The sequence below is a fragment of the Mustela putorius genome, unplaced genomic scaffold (genome assembly GCF_011764305.1).
Source record: "Mustela putorius furo isolate JIRA1106 unplaced genomic scaffold, ASM1176430v1.1 tig00000997_pilon_pilon_pilon, whole genome shotgun sequence".
Lineage (NCBI taxonomy): Eukaryota > Metazoa > Chordata > Mammalia > Carnivora > Mustelidae > Mustela > Mustela putorius.
Genome location: NW_025421527.1, coordinates 1,947,481 through 1,966,245, shown reverse-complemented (window position 1 = coordinate 1,966,245; position 18,765 = coordinate 1,947,481). Strand labels below are relative to the sequence as shown.

At 59.1% G+C, this 18,765-nt stretch overlaps 1 protein-coding gene across 1 annotated transcript in view; it reads right to left on the bottom strand.

The window, feature by feature from the left end:
• Positions 1 to 18,765, bottom strand: part of KCNJ10 (potassium inwardly rectifying channel subfamily J member 10) — a 28,900-nt gene that overhangs the window by 5,446 nt on the left and 4,689 nt on the right. The gene's annotated exons all lie outside the window — the stretch shown is intronic.

Below are 18,765 nucleotides of genomic sequence, written 5' to 3'. Positions count from 1 at the left end.
CCACCTGGAACTTCTGTTGGAGTGAGACCACTCGGCCAGACCTGGATGTCGTCCACTTCCCAATACCCTTAGCTACTTGGGAGCAAAGGGGAACAATTGGTATTTAGAACCCAAGGAAAGCCCCATTCAAAACTCAGTAGTAGTAGTAATATTAAAAAAAAAAAAAATGCACAGCACCTGCATCTCTGTACCATTTTTTAAAAGGTTTTATTTATTTATTTGACAGACAGAGATCACAAGTAGGCAGAGAGGCAGGCAGAGAGAGAGGAGGGAGCAGGCTCCCCGCCAAGCAGAGAGCCCGACGTGGGGCTCAATCCCAGGACCCTGGAACCATGACCTGAGCCGAAGGCAGAGGCTTAACCCACTGAGCCACCCAGACGCTCCACGCTCTATACCATTTTAAAGTTTACCTATTAGTCTGCCTTCGCATCTGATCCACAAACTGGAAAAGATGTGAAACCTCTGAGAGATTGGAGGAACTATTAACGGACAGAGAAAGTGCTGGAATGTTGTGGATGAGTGAACCTAATTTTAATATCCAAAGAGAAAAACAAGATACATTTCATAAACTGCAGACAAACAGGTAAGATGTTGACCCTCGGCAAGTTTCTAGAACAGAGCATTAAGACTGCAAGTACTTGGGGGTGCCTGGCTGGCTCAGTAAGCTAAGTGCCCGACTCCTGATTTCGGATCAGGTCTTGATCTCAGGGTCGAGAGGCTGGCCTCCACATTCAGCAGGGAGTCGCTTGACAATCTCTTTCTCCCTCTCTCTCTCTCTTGCAAATAAATAAACCTTAAAAAAAAAAAATTGCAAGTATTTGGGCAGGTTGGGGGAAGGCTGTAGGACCCAGCAAGGGGTGTTACCCAGAACAAGTCCCATCAGGGAACCTAACTGCCTTCCTGGACAAGGTTACTACATGGACAAGTCAGAGAAAGCAATAGAGAAAGTGTCTCCATGCAAGGTTTTTGACAAGATCTCTTATGTCCTTGGGGCTGAGACCGAGAAAAAAGAACAGCTACTCTGATCCTGGGGCCTGAAACATACAAAAATCAGTGGTACTAGTGAGTGGATCATTTTCTATTTTCTAGTGACGTACCAGAGAGCTTTATCTCTGGCCTTACCCCATTCAGTGTCTGCAACATTACTTTATTCGAAACCCCAGAACACAAGGCCGTCCATCACGTGGGTGACCCAGAGCAGGGCTGGATCAGAAATGCAAGGTCTGGGCAGGATCAGGATCCAAACGGAGCCAGAGGAGCTTTAACAAAAAAGATAATTACTGCGTATGTGTATGTGTATGTGTATGTGTATGTACTGGGGTCTAAAACTTACCTGAGCAATTCTGGATTGGAAAGATGCGATGCATTTTGGTTGCCAAAAAGGCAATGCTATTTCAAGCTACTTCAGGCGAATTCATTTATGCAGAATAAGGAGGCTGTTGATCGTGCTCAGATCTGCTTATCCTGTACCAGCTGTTTTGCGTCTCCAAGGACAATCAAAACCAGATCATGCAAGAAACGGCTAAAGGAAACGGGGAAGTTAGCTGGGAGAAGAGGCGATCTGAGGGGTACGAGTGGCTGTGTGCAAGTATTTGGTTTGAAGTGCTGTCCCATGAACGAGGGTTTGGACTTGGTCTTTGAGAGCTAAGAGAAACCACCAATGAGCTTACACCACAGGAGGAAAGATCCCAGACTGATATGACAAAGAACAACGCAACAATCAGGACATGCAGAGCTTCTCTAGAAGTAGGCAGTGCTCTGTCCCTGGAGGGGTTCACGGGCAGGATGGGCAAGCACTTTGCCAAAATTCCGTAGACAGACGGAGGTGAAGGACGGTCTGTACCCCTCACCCACACTCTTGGAGGACCGGATGCTCACCCACTCTGCATCTGCGGTCTCCGCCCTTCCCACGGTGACCTTCAGGGCATCTGCCCCAGAGTCCCAGCTCTGTTGGTGCTGAGGAAAGATTCCACCTGTCTTGAGGAATGGAGGTTCTTGGGGCCCAAGGGAAGGCTTGCTTCTCATCCCCAAAACAGTAGTCTGGGGTTCTATATCACGTCACAGTTCTTAAAACATGTAATTTGACCCTCACACCATGAACTAAGTACAAATCGTTAGAATCGGCTCTGAGATTTGTCCCAAGCAGATTAGTGGTAGAGGTGGAACCAGAACCGGTCTTCTGTCTCTTGGCCCAAACCTTTTTTTATTTTTTTTTTTTTAAGTAGGCTCCACACCCAACGTGGGCCTGAATTCACAACCCTGAGATCAAGGGTTGCACGCTCCCGGGATGGAGCCAGCCAGGCGCCCCGGAACATTTTAATTACAGCAACTGTTTCTGGGACCCCCCAGGCGCACCACCATGGGTCCCAGGGTCTCGGGAAGTGCCTCCGTGGTGCCCCGTAGAGAGAGGATCACAGCTGAGCCGCAGAGGACAGGGCCTGGAGCTTTCAGATTCATGGCGCTGGAGATCTGGGCTGCTGGCGAGGGCTGCTGTGATTGCCGCCTCCAGCTGCGTGCCTGCTGCTGCCAGCCTTCTCCCGGCCTCCTCCAGCTGCTCCCAGCTGTTGGGCCACCTCCCACAGCCAGGCCGCTTTGTTCTGCGAGGGGGCCGGAGTAGGAAGCGGGTAAACAATCCGCCAATCTGCCCCCACCCTCCTCACCCCCCCCCACCCCGCCTCCTGCACTGGCCCGGCCCTGGCTCCCACTCTGGGGAAGGGAGCAGGACCCAGCTCTGGAACAGGCCTCCAGTGCCCCCAGCACACCCGCGCCTTCCTCTAGAGGGCGCCATTTCCCCCAAAACCGACCCAGCCGCAGGCCAGGGACAGTGTCTGAAGACATCAGGTGACAAAGCCGGCCCCCAGCGGGTGAAAAGACAGAAACGGAGAGACGTCCCCTTCGTGCTCCAAGATCTGTACTAAGGATTTTTTTTTTTTTTTGTAACACAAAGGCCAGGCACACCCACAGTGGTGTCCGGCATGCGTCCTCGGAACACAGGGCTCCCGCCTCCTGCTTTGTGCCTGACCCGGCGGCACCTGAGAGCGCATGAGTCGCTTATGCTCCAGAACGAGCGCGTTCATCAGAGCCTTACCCCACGAGGGGTCTCTCGTGATTCACTTGGTCCACAGCTCCCAACTGCCTTTAGGATAACGTGCAAAAGCCTTTGGTCTGGTCTCTGGCTTCCCGTTGGCTTTGCTCCCGCCGCTCTTCGCCAGGCCTCTGGAGCCCAGCTCTGCCGAGGACCTGCTGCATCGTCCTCTTTGGACCTGCTCTCACACTGCTCCCTGCCTCCCTGCCGACCTCCTGCTTATCCTTCCGAACTCAAGTGTCGGTGGCCCGCTTCGAAGCCATTCCTGACCATCCAAGAAAGAGTGGGTGTGCTCCGTCTCCCTGGCCTCCCGTCGCGAGCGTTTAGGAAGCCCGCTCTTACTCACGTTCCCACTTCAGAACACCAGAGTGCTTTCCAGTGGTGCATTCCCCATCGCGTGTCACCACTGAGTTCTCACCTAACCCCCCGGGCTGGGACTTCCACCTGTTTTCCCAGGGTCGGGGACGTTTGTTACTAGAGACAGGGTGTGAGGCACGGGAGATGGGGACGCAGAGCTTCTGGAGACCTCCAGGGGGAGCCACAGCACAGCGGGAGGGACACAGGCTCCCCGCGGTCCCGCTAAGCCAGTCACAAACATTCCCTTCAAAAGGCGGGAGAAAGCAGGTCCCCAAGGCATCAGTCCAGGTTCTCCTCTGGGTCAGCAAAGGATGGAGAGAGAGAATGAGCTCGAAAATGGCTGTGGGCATTGGGGTGGACCAAGCCAGTGTAAGTGGCTGGAAGGGATGCTCCGACCCCCCCCCACACACACCCCAGGGCCATGGAGGAGGCACCAGTCGGGCTGGAGGAGCAGGAAGGGACCCTGAATCTGTTTTCTCTGCAGCAGCTCTCCTGAAAGGAGCCCTGGGGACTGATTTCACTGCCTTCATTCCCGCATGTGAACAGATCCTCCTACTGCCCCTCTGGTCTCCTAAAGGGTTAATGGTGCCATCGGCCTGGGGGTTCCCGTGCTCAGACTCGGGGCCACCAGACTCTCCTTCCTCGTGTCAACTGTCAGCGTGTGTCTGAGCTGAGGGCTGGGGATCTGCCCCTCGCGCCTCTTCCTCTCCTGGCCCGTTTCACTGGAATCACCGCACCGGCCTCCACGCCTCTGCTGCCTTATCTTTCCCTCCTCAAATCCCCGCGACTCTGCGGCCGCCGCGTCTCATGTCACGACCCCACGGGCCTTTCTCCGGCTTCAGTGCCTACGAGGTGCTCAGAGGAGCCTCCTTGTTTCCTGACTGAGGACGCCGAGCCCGGGAGGGGGGTGTGACCCCAGTGAAGGCTGGCCCCGCGCTCAGGTCCTCCGCCTTCCAGCCGTCCGTGGCCTTCCCTGGCCCAGAACATGCTAGTGTCCCTGCACCGTCGGTCAAGGGCCAGGCCTAGAGGGCCCTCCCGGATCTGCTTCCAGCCTCACTCCCCACCTCTTCTCTCCTGTGGTGAGCTTTGGGCAAAGCAGCTGCTCCGTGCCCTACGCACGCAGGTGTTCACGCTCCTCTCCCTCCCGGGCCTCCCCTCTGTCCTTGTCCCTACGTACCCGAGATGGCCTTCAGAGCCCGGCTCAAATGACCCCTTCTGCCATGAAGCCTGGGATCCCCACAGCCTTAAGTAACACCTCCCTTTTCTGAGTCTACACGCACACACACACACGCACACACACACACACGTCACCATCTGTGTGTTTTATGGGACATCCATCCAGCACGCTACCTCTTTTCTACTATAAATATGCTTATTGAACTGAGGATTCAGACATAAAGCATTTTCATGGCCCATGACACGTAGTAGGTGCTCCAGAAGTATCTCGGGAGTGAACGAATGAGCAGAAGGGAGCGAACTGGGAACAGACTGCCCCCCTCCGCCGGCGTGGGAGCTCTCGTCCTGCACAGACAGCACTTTGCGCTGGTCCAGAGCCTCTCCTCTGAAGCCCTCTTGTCCTTCCTTCTTGTTTCTGTCTTCTCTCGGTTTTTCCCACGTTTTTTCCCTTTTCCTGAATGTGGAAACCCCCAAAACTAGTTATCATCACTGAGCGACGCACAAACCAGCAGAGCTGTCCTGGTCCGCGGTGCTGCTGCCGCTGTAGGAGGACGCAGGCAGACCCCGCCATGGGATCACGCATGTACACGACCTTCTCTAGCATCTCCTGGGTGCCGGATTCGAAACAAGACCCTGGAGTTGGGGAGATGAATTAGATGTAGATTCTGGCCTGTCCCAAGCCAGTAAAGGAGCCAACCCTAACACAGGCAGGAAGCAGTAAGCACCCTAGACCAAGCATCCAGGAGGTCCTCGGGGAATCTGCAAAGGGGAAGGTGACATTTAGCTCAAGGGAGTGACCCCGTGAGAGTGGTATTATCCCCATTTAGAGCAGGAAACAAGTGCAGTAACGAACAATCAGAGGCTGAGGTTTCCCTCCGGACCTGGCTGTCTCTCTCAAGAAAGACTTTACAGAGAGAAGTGGCGTTGAGACGGGGCCTGAAGGTCGGGCAAGACTGAGACAGGGGGAGCCTGGGGCCTGGGGGTCAGAGAGAAGGCGCTTCCAGGGCAGGAAAGGGAGCAGTAGGAGCAGCAGCTGTAACACTGAGAAAATCCAGAGCCAGCCAGGGACCAGGAGCCTTTCGTTTTGGCTGAAGTGTTAGGAGCCCAAGAAAGACCCTTGATAGTACAAATTGGGACAACATGGTGGTGCGCTCCCGCCCCCCAACACCTCTGCTTTGCGGCCAGCCTGGGTCCCCGGATGAGAGGAGCAGTCACAGTGTGGGAGGGGCGCCACTGGCTCCTGCAGGGGTGAGGGGCGGGAGCTTGACTCCCCCCATGGGCTCTGGCCAGTGATTTCTCCTCTTTGGCTGCAGAGTGCTTCCCCTTCCTAAGGACTCAGGGAAATGGGAGGAGCCCGAGGGGCCGGACTCCCCTCCCCCAGCACTTATGAGTCCATAAGAGTTTCTGCCTTCACAGTTCCTGAGGAGCCTGGGGCGAGGGAGCCCACACGACACAACCTGCTGGCCACAGAGCCCAGATGAGCACCTTTTGGTCAGACTCCAGGGTCCTCTGTCCCGGAGCTTCAGGCTAATACTACAGTGACTTTGCCTTCCCTGAGCCAATTCCAGGCTCAGCCGCCAGAGAAGGTGACTCCTCGACCTGCTGGGAGGTGAGCCGGGGCCAGCCTGGCTGGACATGGCAGCAGCAGTGACGCCCGGAGAGCATCTCATGACTGGCGGGGATGCTTTTGTTGTGTGACTGCTCCATCCCCGTGTCCCCTTTCCCAGGGTTGCGTGGCACGTCCCTACGGTCCCCATTTCCTTCTGGGACTCTGCTCCCAACTGTCTTCCCAACTCTCCTCCACCTGCGCTGCCCGCTGCCCTCGTACTTGGCGCTGGCCGCTACTAACGTGAGTGTCCCCCTCCGTCCTTGTCACCTGCCTTGGGCCCACTCTCTCCCCACACGTCTGAACGGAGTGTCCAGGCTCCTGGATCCTGCTCTCTGAAGGTGGTGATATGCAGGCAGAGCCTGCTGTCCCGCTCGTCCAGCTCTGACCTCTGAACGGCCTCACCCACTCGGCCCTCCTGAGCGCCGTCTGTACTCCCAGGCCCAAGGGTCGGCATTGGTGGCAACACTGTAAGCCCCCCAACCCCCGCCAGCCTCCTGTTCTCCCCCTTCTTCCCTCCAGAAAAGAGCCCTTTGATTTAGGGGTTTGGGAATGGGATCGGAAAGGAGCGGTGCTTTCCTCCAGGACCGGAGGGCTTCCCACGCTCTCCGCGAACCAGTCCACTGGGCTGAGGCTTGGAGGAGGTCCTGAACCAACCCCTGGGGGGGCCTGTGTGAATGACGGGATGGACAGAAACAGGCAGTCGCGGCATACCAGGTGCCTCCGGGCCAGTAACTGCCGAACTCGTCGTGCTGTGTGTCAGGGAAGGCCTGTGCACAGAGCGGGGGCTTCGGAGCCCCATCAGCCCTGAACCCAAGGCCAGGTACGCCTGAGCGCAGCATTCGGGAGTTCTGGAGATCGTGTGTGGGATTCGGCCTCAGGGATGTTTCAAGACCCTGCCAGGAACTAAGAGGTTACCGGTTACCTGTTACCTGCTCGGACGGGGGCTGGACGGGGAAGCAGGAGCCTTAGGTAGGAGTCTCGGCTCTGCCACCGACTCTCGGGGACCTGGGGCAATGTCTCAGCCAGCCCCTCAGGTCACTATTTCCTTAATTGTGGCATAAGGGGGTTGTATTCGTCCCATTCTCAAAGCAGTGTGCCAGGAGGGACCCGAAGTCACCTGATTAAGGGTAATGTATTTTTGCCACGATATCAATTCTCCTCAGAGACGTTGAGGGAAGATCTTATTTTCATGTGAAACAAACAACATGTGATAGAATTGAATGAAAACTTTACCCGATCTAAAAACGAAACAGTGGGGCGCCTGGGTGGCTCAGTGGGTTAAGCCGCTGCCTTCGGCTCAGGTCATGATCTCAGGGTCCTGGGATCGAGCCCCGCACCGGGCTCTCTGCTCAGCGGGGAGCCTGCTTCCCCCACCCCCGCCTCTCTGTCTACTTGTGATCTCTCTGTGTCAAATAAATAAATAAAATCTTTTAAAAAATAAAAAAATAAAAACGAAACAGATCACAAGGCCGTCGCGGGGTGACCGATTCCGCTCATCAACGCGTCTCCTCTCTGGTAGCTTCCCCTCGTCTCTGCCTTTCAGGGCCAGTTGCGGGGTGGGTTTGGGGGGGCCTGTGTTTGAGGATCATCAAGGTCCCTTCCAACTTTTAAGACCCCATGTCCGGGCCTCTCCCTGACTTGGCGGGGAGAGGAAACGGCCACTCAGCCTCCTGTCCCCAAACATATCATCTCCTCTTCAGACACTAATTCCAACTTGGTTAGTGACCCTGGAGGCTTCCACGGAGATCGGCTGCTCTGGGGCCTGAAAAGAAGCATTTCTGGGCTTCCGGGTGTTAAGGAGGGGGGGTGGGGAGCGCAAGGGGCCCGGGTCGGAGAGGGAGGCCAGCAAGAAAAGTGCCCCGGGTTATGTAAGCCCTCGAGGCTGGAAGAAGACCGGAGTTGGGTTCGGGGTTCTTTTCAGACGAGACGCCCTCATTCATTAATCTCCCTCCCGTCCGGCCCCCGAGAAAATCCACAAATAGCGACGGAGCCAGACGCACACAAATCGTGCCGAAAGGGGGGCAGAGGGTGTGTGTCCGGGGGCCTGCTTTTCCAGCTGAGTCACTGTGGCCTCTGTCGGCCACCCCTCCGGCCCCTTCCCCTTCCCTCCGGTCCTCTGGCCTCGGCCTGACACCAAGGCCCTGGCCCAGGGAAGAATAGGCTTTTCTTCCCTTGTGTCAACGTTTGGAAAGTTCTCATAGCCTGATCAAAAGAAAGGATAAAAGCCTTCAAAGCATTTCCTGGGAGCCTGTGACCCCTGTCTGGCCCTGCTGACCCTTCTGTGTGTTTTCCGGTCAAGAGAGGGAGGGACACAGAGATGGGCCGTGTCAGATGTTCTCCTCTGTCCAGGCAGCGCCCCTGCGTGTCCGGGTGGGCCGATCACGAGTATTGCCCCTTCCCTTGCCCTGATCCCCAGGCGGTGTCTCCTGTTCCCCTACAAGAAGGAAACCATAATCTTGCAGAGAATGGCTCGGGGCGTGGGATCTCGGGGATCCCCTCTCTCCCCAGCCAGAGCAGGGATGACTTCCTGGCACGTGCCGCAGGTGGGCACTGACTCTTGGACCTGCCTCCCCAGCCCTCACCACCCCCCAGAGCACACGCCTTCCCCGAGTCATCACCTCCCACCCACGGGCCGGCTCCCACTCAAGACTGAGCATCCTGATTGTGGGTGAGGAGCCCAGCTCTGTGCAGAGTTCAGCTGAGGACAAAGGATGCAGCCCCAGCTCCGGCCATCCCCAAAGCCTCCTGGCCTGGCCCCTTCGGGGTCCTCACCTCAGAAGAACAAGCGCCCCCAGATGTCACCCTGCCCCGCCTCGCCTCAACCGATGAGCCAAAAAAAGTCAGTTTGTGCTAAGATACAGCTGGAAGCAGCAGCATTAATGTGAACAACGTCCTCTGTTATTATCTGTCGTTATCTGTAAGACAGGAGCTGCTGGAGAGGCTCCCAAGGACGCTGGGGGACACCTTCCAGGGTCTGGGCGGGTGGCGCAGAAACAGGGTGAGGACCAAGACGTCTGCTCCAGACGCCTGCTTTCTGCGGCGGCCTGCCCCGAGTCCAGCCAGCCCTCATGTGGCCGGGCTCCTGAGAGTCTCCCCACGGCAATCTGTACCCCGCTGTTCCCCCAAGATCCTGGCGGAGGGAGTCATCCCCGCTGAGGGGTTAAAGCAGTCTTCCGGATAGAACCCATGCTGCGCAACCCGCAGAGGGGCGGAGGGGTGTCCTGGATGCAGATGGTCGGAGGGGAGGGGAGGAGAAGAGGGGTCTCCGGAGCCGCCCCTCAGCGCTGCACGGAGATGACTTCCCTGCCACCAAGGGGCAGGGCTTCCCAGCCCTGGGCCCTTGCCTCTTCCCCTTGCCCCTCTCCTGTCCCCTCCCCAGCCCACTCCCTGTAACTACTAGGTTGAACCAAAAGGTTGAACCAAATTGCTGCTCAGGGGCTCCTGGGTGGTTCAGTGGGCTGCGTGTCCAACTCGGTCTCGGCTCCAGTCAGGGTCCTGACACTGAGCCGCGCTGTCCCCGCTCAGTGGGGCGTCTGCTTGAGTTTCCCCCCCACCCCTCCCCCGACTCTGTCTCTAAAAAAGAAACAAATTGCCGGTCGAAAGGAAAAAACAGGCCCCATGTCAGCAATATCAAATGTTTCCATCAAATATTTAATAGCCGTGAAAACAAGTATCAGCCCCTCAGAGCATGAGTCCCCGCAGACTACAGGGCACACAGAAGCCACTGCACGTGGTCCCGGCCACGTGGGGGCAGTGAGTGCCGCGGGGAGCCTCTCCGAGGGCACAGTGGACCTCCCCGTCTTCACAGCTCTGGGCGTCCCTCGGCCGCGACCCCAGCAGCCTGCGGCCCCTGGGCCCGTCGGGACACTCTCGCCACCCGTCTCCCTTCCCCTGCCGCTCCAGCCCTCCCTCCTCACCTCTGCCCTCTGTCTGGAGCATGCCAGCATCAATGTGCTCAGGTTCCTGGCCTCGGCCTCCGGCAGGAGCCTCCTCTGCGTGTCCCCCCTTCACAGAGTCGCCCCTGGCTTCCCTCCCGCCCCGCCTCCGGGTGGGCGCTGGGTCTCCCCCATTCTGCCTTTGTGGGTGTCTCTCGGTCTCCCTCAAGGCTGCCTTAGTCCAGGCTCCTTCGCCTCCTCCAGATGCCGCAGTGACCTGGTGTCCCTTCCCCCACCCCCACCCCCACCCCAAGGCTCCCCTTCCCCGCACCGCCCCCCCGCGCCCCTCAGCTGCCCCAGGGCCTCATACAACTGGCTGCATCCTGCAGTTCGACCTGAAATCCTTGAGGGGGTTCCCCAGCTTCGGGGTAACTTCCTGACAGCTTCAAGCCCCCCAACCCCCCCCATTCTGCCCCCAAGGTCACAGCCTGTGCCTCGGGCACTTGTCCCTGGGCACCCCCTTCCGGGGGTAGAGCGCCACTGTATGCCCTTGACCGCGGCCTGCACTGAGGCTGCTGGTGACCACAAGGGGCACCTGTGGCTCCCCGGCCAGGGGCTGCTGTCCCTCTGCTGTGTCCTCAGTAAAGCCCCTCCGGCTTCGAGACCCACCCGGAGCGCAGGGAAGGCGGGACCACTCCTTAGTCATCTCTCCGGCTGCCCAGACCCGGATTTCACCTCCCGGTTAGCAGAGAGGAAGGACGCAGACCAGAGATCCTTGGAGACCCCGATCTGACAGGCCGGGGAAGTCACCACGCAGCCTGCGGGCCACCGCGGCTAGCAGGTGTCACTCATGGCCCTGCCTTTTCTCACGGGGCCTCTGAATGTCTCTGCGCACGGTGACACGAAGAGAACCGCTCTCCTCCCAACCGGGTTAGCCTAACCGCTGAAGCCCGTCTGTTATCTTGGCCCGTCCGGGGCACAGCCGAGGTCCCCGTCTGTCGTCTCTCCCACGAGTGGCCATCCCACTCTGGGTCGCTCACGAGCCACGGGAGCTTCGGCCAGTCTCTCCGTCTCCTCCCCTGAGGAGGCAGCAGCGCCTTCCACCGTGCGGTCGGGGTCGGGCGAGATGAAGCGCGTGGAGTCTGTCAGGCCCTTACAGGGTATGACCATGGCCCAGCTCTGCCGCGAAGGAGCGAGTCTGCTCAGTTAGAGGAAACCGGGCTCCGAGGGGCCAAGTATCTCGCTGGCGGTGAACGCTTAAGCCTGAACTTTCGTCTCTCAGCCCCGCGGCCCTTCGCTCTCCGCACGCCGTGGGCTTGGCAATGCTCAAGGCCAGCCCCGCCTTCCTCCTCTTCTAGGCTGACGGTGACTTGTGGACACCAGAATGGGAGGAGGCGTCCAACCCACTCTCCTCGCCCCCCTCTTGTGGTCCCCAAGATGAGGCTCCGTCCGAAACCCGCAGCCCGCCGCGAGGTAGGAAGGTGTGCGCCGAGGGAGACGGAAGAGCCACGATCCTCGGGGACTCCCCGCTTGTCCCCAGCCTTGGTGGCTCCAGGCAGCTGGCCAGCTTCTCACAGCCCAGGATGGCCAGGCCCCAGGGGACAAGGGTGTGCGTGGGGAGGCCAGGGAGCCCCTGAGCTGTCCCCAGATCTGCCCACAGGGTCTGAGAAACTAGTCAGGGGCCAGGCTGATGAGACCTGCTCCTTGGGTCCCAGGGATCAGCGGGGGCCCCCCTGAGAGAGGACGGGGGGGCGGGGTGCTGACCAGACCCCAGCCAAGGGCCCCCGCCTCCACACACGTTCTAAGTCTGTGGTCTTAGAAGTTTCGCAGCTGTGAGGAGGGCCGCTGGGCCCCGGGGGTGGTGGTGCAGCGTTGGAGAAGGGAGGGCCGGGGAGGCAGAAGAGAAACTCCCCCAAGTGGAGGCACCCTGGGGAGCCATTCCAGAGGGGTCACGCCCCAGTCCTCGCAGGAGGGACCATGCCCGCCTTCCCAAACAGGAGACTTTTTTCTGAACTGATCCGTGACCCGTATTTTGTTCATCGTTGTGTCCTCCGCAGGACTAGACTACAGCTTTGCTAAGTATTTCTTGAAAGAACCCACAGGATCCCTATTCCACATGATCTTTTCCTCCCGAGGTCCCCTCCCGCTGTGTGACATGCTTCATCCCTGGAAGTCCCTCCTCCCAGCTTCCCAGCCAAGGGGGGTTCTGACTTTGTAACAGTGGGGGCACCGACCAGTATCCCCATCAGCCTGCACTCTGGGTGAAGAGCTGCCGTTTCCACAGCTGCCCTCAGCCCTCCTCCAGCGCACACCCCCGATGCTGTCTAGTGATGGGCCAGATGGGGAAACTGAGGCCAGCAGGGGGAGCGCAACGCTCAGCAGGGGAGCTCCATGCCCGAAATCTAGAGTCTTCTAAGGGAGGTCGATCCCTCTTCCACAGTCCAGGGTCGGACAACTCTGGACTTGAGCTTCTCCCTGGACTGACCAAGTCCCCCTGGTGAGCCCAGCGCTTCTCCTGCCCAAAGGACAAAGGACAAGAAGGCTGAGTTTGGGAGAGTGGGAGAAGTTGGAAAAGGGGGACCCCGCGCTGAAACCCCAGAATTACAGCTGGGACAGAGTCTGGCATAACCCGTCCCTGCTGACCTCCCCAGCAGCAGCGTCCTCTGGCCTGTCTCCGCCCTGCCAGTGCCCTCTGTCCAGTCACACCAAGCTCCTCTCGGGTCTTGGATGGGCCATGCCTCCTCCTTCCAACAGCTCTTGGCAAACAGTGGGGCCTCCTCTGGGAAGCTGTGTCCCCCACCCCACTACCCTTCTTCCAGGCCTCAGCTGAGTCGCCCCTTGCTCCAGGAAGCCTCTGCAGACGCGCCCCCCGGACCCCGTGGGGGTTGCCCCCTCCTTGCAATGAGCTAGGCCTTGCCCGCAGCGCGTCACCCTGTCCTCCTGGGAGGTCGGTAATGTCACTGCTCATGTGTGAATGGGGTGTAAACCAGACTCAGAAGTTTAGTCGACTGGCTCAGGACGACCTTTAGGAAGGGTGAGCCCAAGGCCGAACCCTGGTGTGTTTGCAGTGAAGACCACACTTTCCTCTTGCCCCCGGAGGGTCACACAGCACGCATGCTCGGAGGCCCTCGGGTCACCTCAGTGAAATCCCTGGTTTCACCAAAGAGGAAGCCAAGGCCAGGAAAAGACAAGTAACGTCCCTACGGCCCTACGGCCACACAGCTGGCCGACAGCACGGGTGTTTTCATCAGAATCAGAGCAAGAACCCTGACTCTTCCCTTGTCCCAACGACTCCTCCTCCAAGATCCTCTCTTGACCCCGGGGTCCTGAAGGGCCCGCTGGCGTAGAGCCAACCTCACAACGTCACCCACCGAGCTCTTCAGCTCTTCCGCTGTCCAGCCACAACCACAGCCCAGGGCAGCCCCTCCCGGGCTCAGGTCCCCAGGATCCCCTCGGCAGAAGGAGGCCACCAAGGAAGGCAGAAGAAATTGCAAAGTTTCTTTCCCTCCGGAGGGAGGGGACAGACTCAGTGCTGCTCTCTGCTGGGGGCTGAGAAAGAGCCAAGGGAGGTCTTGGAGAGAGCTGGAAATCCCATGGCCCCCAGGAGCTCTGAACGTCGTGCGGAACACCGCCCAGGCCACCCAGCCTCTGTTCCCGCTCCCCAGGCAGGGTGAGCCCTCCCCTCCTTCCGTCCTTCCCCTTGGCCTGGTAATACCGTATCCTGGGAAATGCTTCCTTTTACATCTAAATGTACTTACTGCTGCCCAAGCCATCGGTCCTTGTCTTTACCCTTTGGGGAGAGGGACACCGGGGGCACCCTGTTCTTACAAAGCAGATTTAGGGAACTGAGCCACCTTTCCAGACGGGTCTCCGTCTCCTTCCGTCCTCACTGGTTCCGTGTACAGAGAGCCTCGCCCGACCCTCATCCAGGGGAGCGTAAGGGGCCCCCCTCACCCGGGAGGGAGTCTCCCCCATTCCTCCACTTCTTCCTAGCCACCTCCCTGGTCGGAAGACAAGAATGGTGCGGCGGTGGCATGAAGACTCAACCTAGACACTTCTAGATGCTGGATGGATCTAGAAAGGGATTCGGAAGTGGCTGCCCCGGTCCTCCCTCCTGCGGGGACCTGGAGGGTCCCTGAAGAGGGGCCTCTGGCAGCCGTCTCTCCAGCAGGGGACATGTGAAGGGACAGCCAGGGCAGAAGGATGGACCAGAGAGTAAGGCCAGGGCAGGGCGGGGTGCTGCACATGAAGAAGACGGACGCATGAGGCGGCTTAAGCAGAATCTGGCCTCCGGAGAGGCAGCATTAGAGGGGGAGGGGCCGAGGAGGAGAAGGGTCCTGTGCAATCCTGAGGAAAGGGAAACAACATGGAGATCAGCGTTCGGGGACCCTTGTGGAAGAGCAAACCAGTATCGACACCACCGTCCAGCTAAGTGAGTTGCTGCTGCCGAGACCCCATCCACTGCCCCACGTCTTGGGGTCCTGCTGGGCCCTCCGTCTCTTCCCTTTTTAGACTGCCTGCTCCAGGCTTCCAAAAGCTGCCAGGACCAGAACAGCAGGGGACTCCTGGACATCCCAACAGAGGGAATTAGCAGGGAAGGTCAGAGCCAGGCATCACTAAGGACTTGGAATCAACAGAGAGCTCAAACTTGAAAGCCCAGCTTTCAAGGAGGTCCTGGGGTTTCTCTCTCCAGCCATGCAGATTCCACGGCTGGAGTGGACTCGGCACGAGAGTAGGAAATGAAAGGAGGTAGTCTAGCCCTGCCCGGAGACCATGGAAGGGTCAAGGTGACTTTCTGAGGTTCTTTCTAGACCCAGAGTCCTTCTTAAGGTCCCTGTGCCAGTTGTCCTGCCCACTCCCTGCCCTTCCAGTCCCCCAGCTCATTCCCAGGGACGGTGGGTACCGGAAGGTTCTGTTAAAACTCCACGTGCAGGCGCACCCTAGCTAAGCCAAGAGACAGATGGTAACCCCCCACCCACCCCGGGAGAAAACACACACCTAGAGGCCACAGACCCCCTTCCAGTCCTAGCCTTGCCACTCAGACACACTGTGTCACCTCTCAGAGCCTCTCTGTAAGACAGGTCAGGAGGAGCTGTGACGCAGGGCACATTGGACAAGTGCGAGGGGCAGTCACACTGGGCCTGTGCTGGCCTGCAGAGCTCACACCCCCTCCCCCAGTGTGCTGGGCTCAGCTCTGGGGCTGGGGTCCTGGCCACTGAACCCCCTGAGGTGGGGGGAGGCGGGGCGCGGCGCTCAAGAGTTCAGCGGAGGAGGCCATGTCCATGGTTAACGTGTAAGCAGCCCGGTCTGGGGCAGCGGGACATTACCCGCCCCAGGGCTACATTCTCGAGGTCACAACAAGCACAAACTTGTTATAACCTGTGTTGGAGCAGCAGGGGGCAGCGAGGGCAGGGGGGGGGTGGCAGGAAGCCTGCCGAGGAGGCCCGCGGAGGGGGGCCAAGGGGAGCGGGGGGAGGCGGGGCAGGGGGCAGCCGTGCAGGTGCATACCCCGGAGGACGGTGGCAGGACGGCGGGTCCAGGCTCCGGCGCGAGCGTGTGGGATCCGTGTGTGGGGTTGCATAGAATACTGTGTGCCTGTGTGTCTCCGCATATATGAGCCCCGTGGAGGAGGGGCCCAGGCGGGCAGCCACGGGCCCAGGCTGGGCATGTGGAACGGAGGAGTGGGCGCCGTGAGCACCCCTTCCCCATTGCTGGCCTCACGGAACCTGCATTCCAGCTCCCTCCACAGACCGCACCCCCATCCCCACCCCCTGGGAGCTGGGGCCTCTCCCCACCAGTGCCCATCTCCCGGGCCTGCTTCCAGAGTGGGGGGGGGGTCACCTCCCGCCCATCCCCCCTGGCCCCGGGCCCACTCCCCCGCGCTCTCTTGGCCCTCCGGACACTGGGGCGGGCGGGGGTGGTGGTGGGGGGAGGCTTTGAAAGCAGGTGACTGTTTGGGGGAACTCAGGGACAGAGCCCCCATTGTGCCCGCCCCAGAGCCGCCTCAATGGAGCTCTGCGGCACAAAGGGGCTTTGACAATGGGCAGGCCATTAGTATGCACAGCCAGCCCCTCGGCCCTCTCCCTGTCCCACAGCCCAGAGGAGGGAGCTGGGGGGCTGCTGGCCCTGCCTGTGGAGGCAGGGGCCGGCAGGGCTGGGACTGGAGATATCTTAACCCAGAGGGGCTCCCCCAGGGAGACAGCAGAGGGAGACTAGCCCAGGGCCCCCAAACCAGCCATGGGCCACAAGCCCTGGCAAGTGGAAAAAGCCATAGGGACTGGTAAAGATGGGGGACGGGGCCGGGGGCTGCGGGGACCAGGCTGGGCGGGAACGAAACAGGCGGAGAGTCTGAGCCCACCCACTTTTTGCCTCAGCTTTACCATGGATGGCAGGGAACCCTGTGGGCAGGAGAGGCGAACAGAGCAACAGACAGCAAGGCCCCAAACCTAAGGCCGCCAGGTCTCTCGGGGGCTGCAGGTGGGATCTGAGCCGCCACAGGAGGCAAAATTGGAGTGTGCTCAGGGTGTGGGGCGTCTGGGGTCTCTGGGTTTCTGACAACGGTGGTACCTGCAGATGGGCTCCCGGGACTGCGGCTGGAAAGCCAAAGAGCCAGGACTAGCTCCCTGCAGGTGCAGGGAAGGGGCTTCTCTCCTCCTGCCCAGGGGACACCAGCACCCTCCCCCCAACACCGTCAGTACCCTGCGTGGCCTTGCCACTCCACTCGCTGGGCGCTGGGTGCTGCCCCCAGGCTCTAAGGCTCAGCAGGCGGGGCGGGGGGGGGGGTGCGGGTGCGGCAGGTGCCGGGGCTGCTGAGGTGGGACCTGGGAAGGGGCTTCGGGCAGCGAGCAGGGAAGAGGTACCCCGTGACCAGAAGTGTTGGGAGAGAGGGCTGAGGCCTCTTTACAGAACTGCCCCCACAAGGCAGGAGAGATGGGCTGGGCTTACACACCTCCTCTCCCGGCTCTCCCTTTCTCCACTGCTCAGTCGTGCTGATGGCCCGAGGTCCTGCCTGTGATCTGCCCTCCAGGCTTCCTCTGCACGGCCCTGGCCCCCGACGTCTCGCTTGCTTCCTTCTCCTTGACCTTTGGTTCTGCGCCCACCCCGGCTCCCAAATGAGTCTGCTGGGGGGACGTAGGGGCTAACAGTTAGAACTCCTGTTCACCTTCCCAGGACCCGACACAGGTCCCTTTCCTTCCCCGGACTGGGAAGCTCGCTCAGCCACGCGGGAAGGACCCCTCGTGCCGCTTCCCCCTTCGGGGCCCAGGGGTTTCAGGGGCAAGGGAATGAGTAAGAGCCCATGTCATGTAGCACCACACTAAGCCCTTTTCTAGAATTACGTCTGGTAATTCTCCACATCTCTAAAAAAGTGGGCGCTTTCTTAGAGGCCCATTTTATAGAGGAGAAAACAGAGATGTGGATGCTTGGCTCAAGGCCACACGGCTAGTGAGCGTAGGATGCGGCCCCACAGGCTAAGCCACCCCGTACTGTCCCCCACCCCGTGAGCACGGTCAGAGGAGCCTGGGCAGCCAACGGCGATCAGCCAGAACACTCTGCCTGGCTGGGGTGTGGGGGCTTTGAAACTGTTTTCTGAAGTTCCCCTAGACTAGCGATTCTCAAGGTGTGGTCCAGGGACCCTGGGGGTTCCTGAGACCCTTTTGGAGGCTCTGTGAGATCAAAACTGTCTTCACAACAACGCTAAATGTGACTCGCTTCCTTTGCTCTTCTGCTCTCATGAGGGTTCAGTGGAGTTTTCCAGAAGCTCGGAGACACATGACATGGCAACAAATCGAATGCAGAAGCAGATAGGAGCATCGTCTGTCTGCCGTGCAGACACGTGTTCCAAAGATCTGTGAAAACATGAGACACCGCCACTCTTCTTATGAAACTTTGTGTTTCTTTGTTTTTAAAAATATAGCTATTTTCTATTGAAAAGACATCACTTAGGTGGACCGGTGATGGGTTTGGGTTTTTAACCAAACTAATAAATATTTAAGCCTCCTCAGTTTTCATTTCTCACGTACCAGTGAGTGTCACCCACAGAAACAAAAGATCTCTTGAGCCTGCGATCATTTTTAAGAGCACCAGGGGGTCCGGGGATGAAGAGGCTTGGGAAGCCGTGACCTAGACTCCGTCAGACATACTCTCGCTCCTTGCCAGCTGCTCATGACTTCTTTATCGGAGGGTCAACAAGGGAGGGCTCGACCTGGGCAGAAGGTATGTGCCTGGGTCCCCTGTTTGGGACGAGGGTGGAGGGTAGGGACCGGGAACAGTCCCAGGGACAATGTGACTAGGAGGTGGGGCCTGGGCCTCCAGGAGGTGTCCCCACAGGTTGCAAACCCCTTCCCCAGAGGTGTGCTCAAGACAACGGGGCCGCACCAGGCTGGGCTCTGACCTTCACCTTTTCGCCACGCTGGATGCCTGCCAACAAGCCTGGCATCAAGCGGGGGTAGACCTCCCTGGCGAGAAGAGAAAGGCTCAGTAGATCCCCACATGAGTTTCTGTGTTTGGGCCAACAGTGCTTAAAGGATTGGAAATGGAGGTTTCTGGGGTCTGCTGCTTGCAATCTTCGGGTGAAGCCATCTCTGCAGGATGGGCCCGTTGCCAGAGAGTGGCTTTTCTTGAAGTTCCCTCGAAAGTTGAATAACCGGCTCTTGCATCCGTAC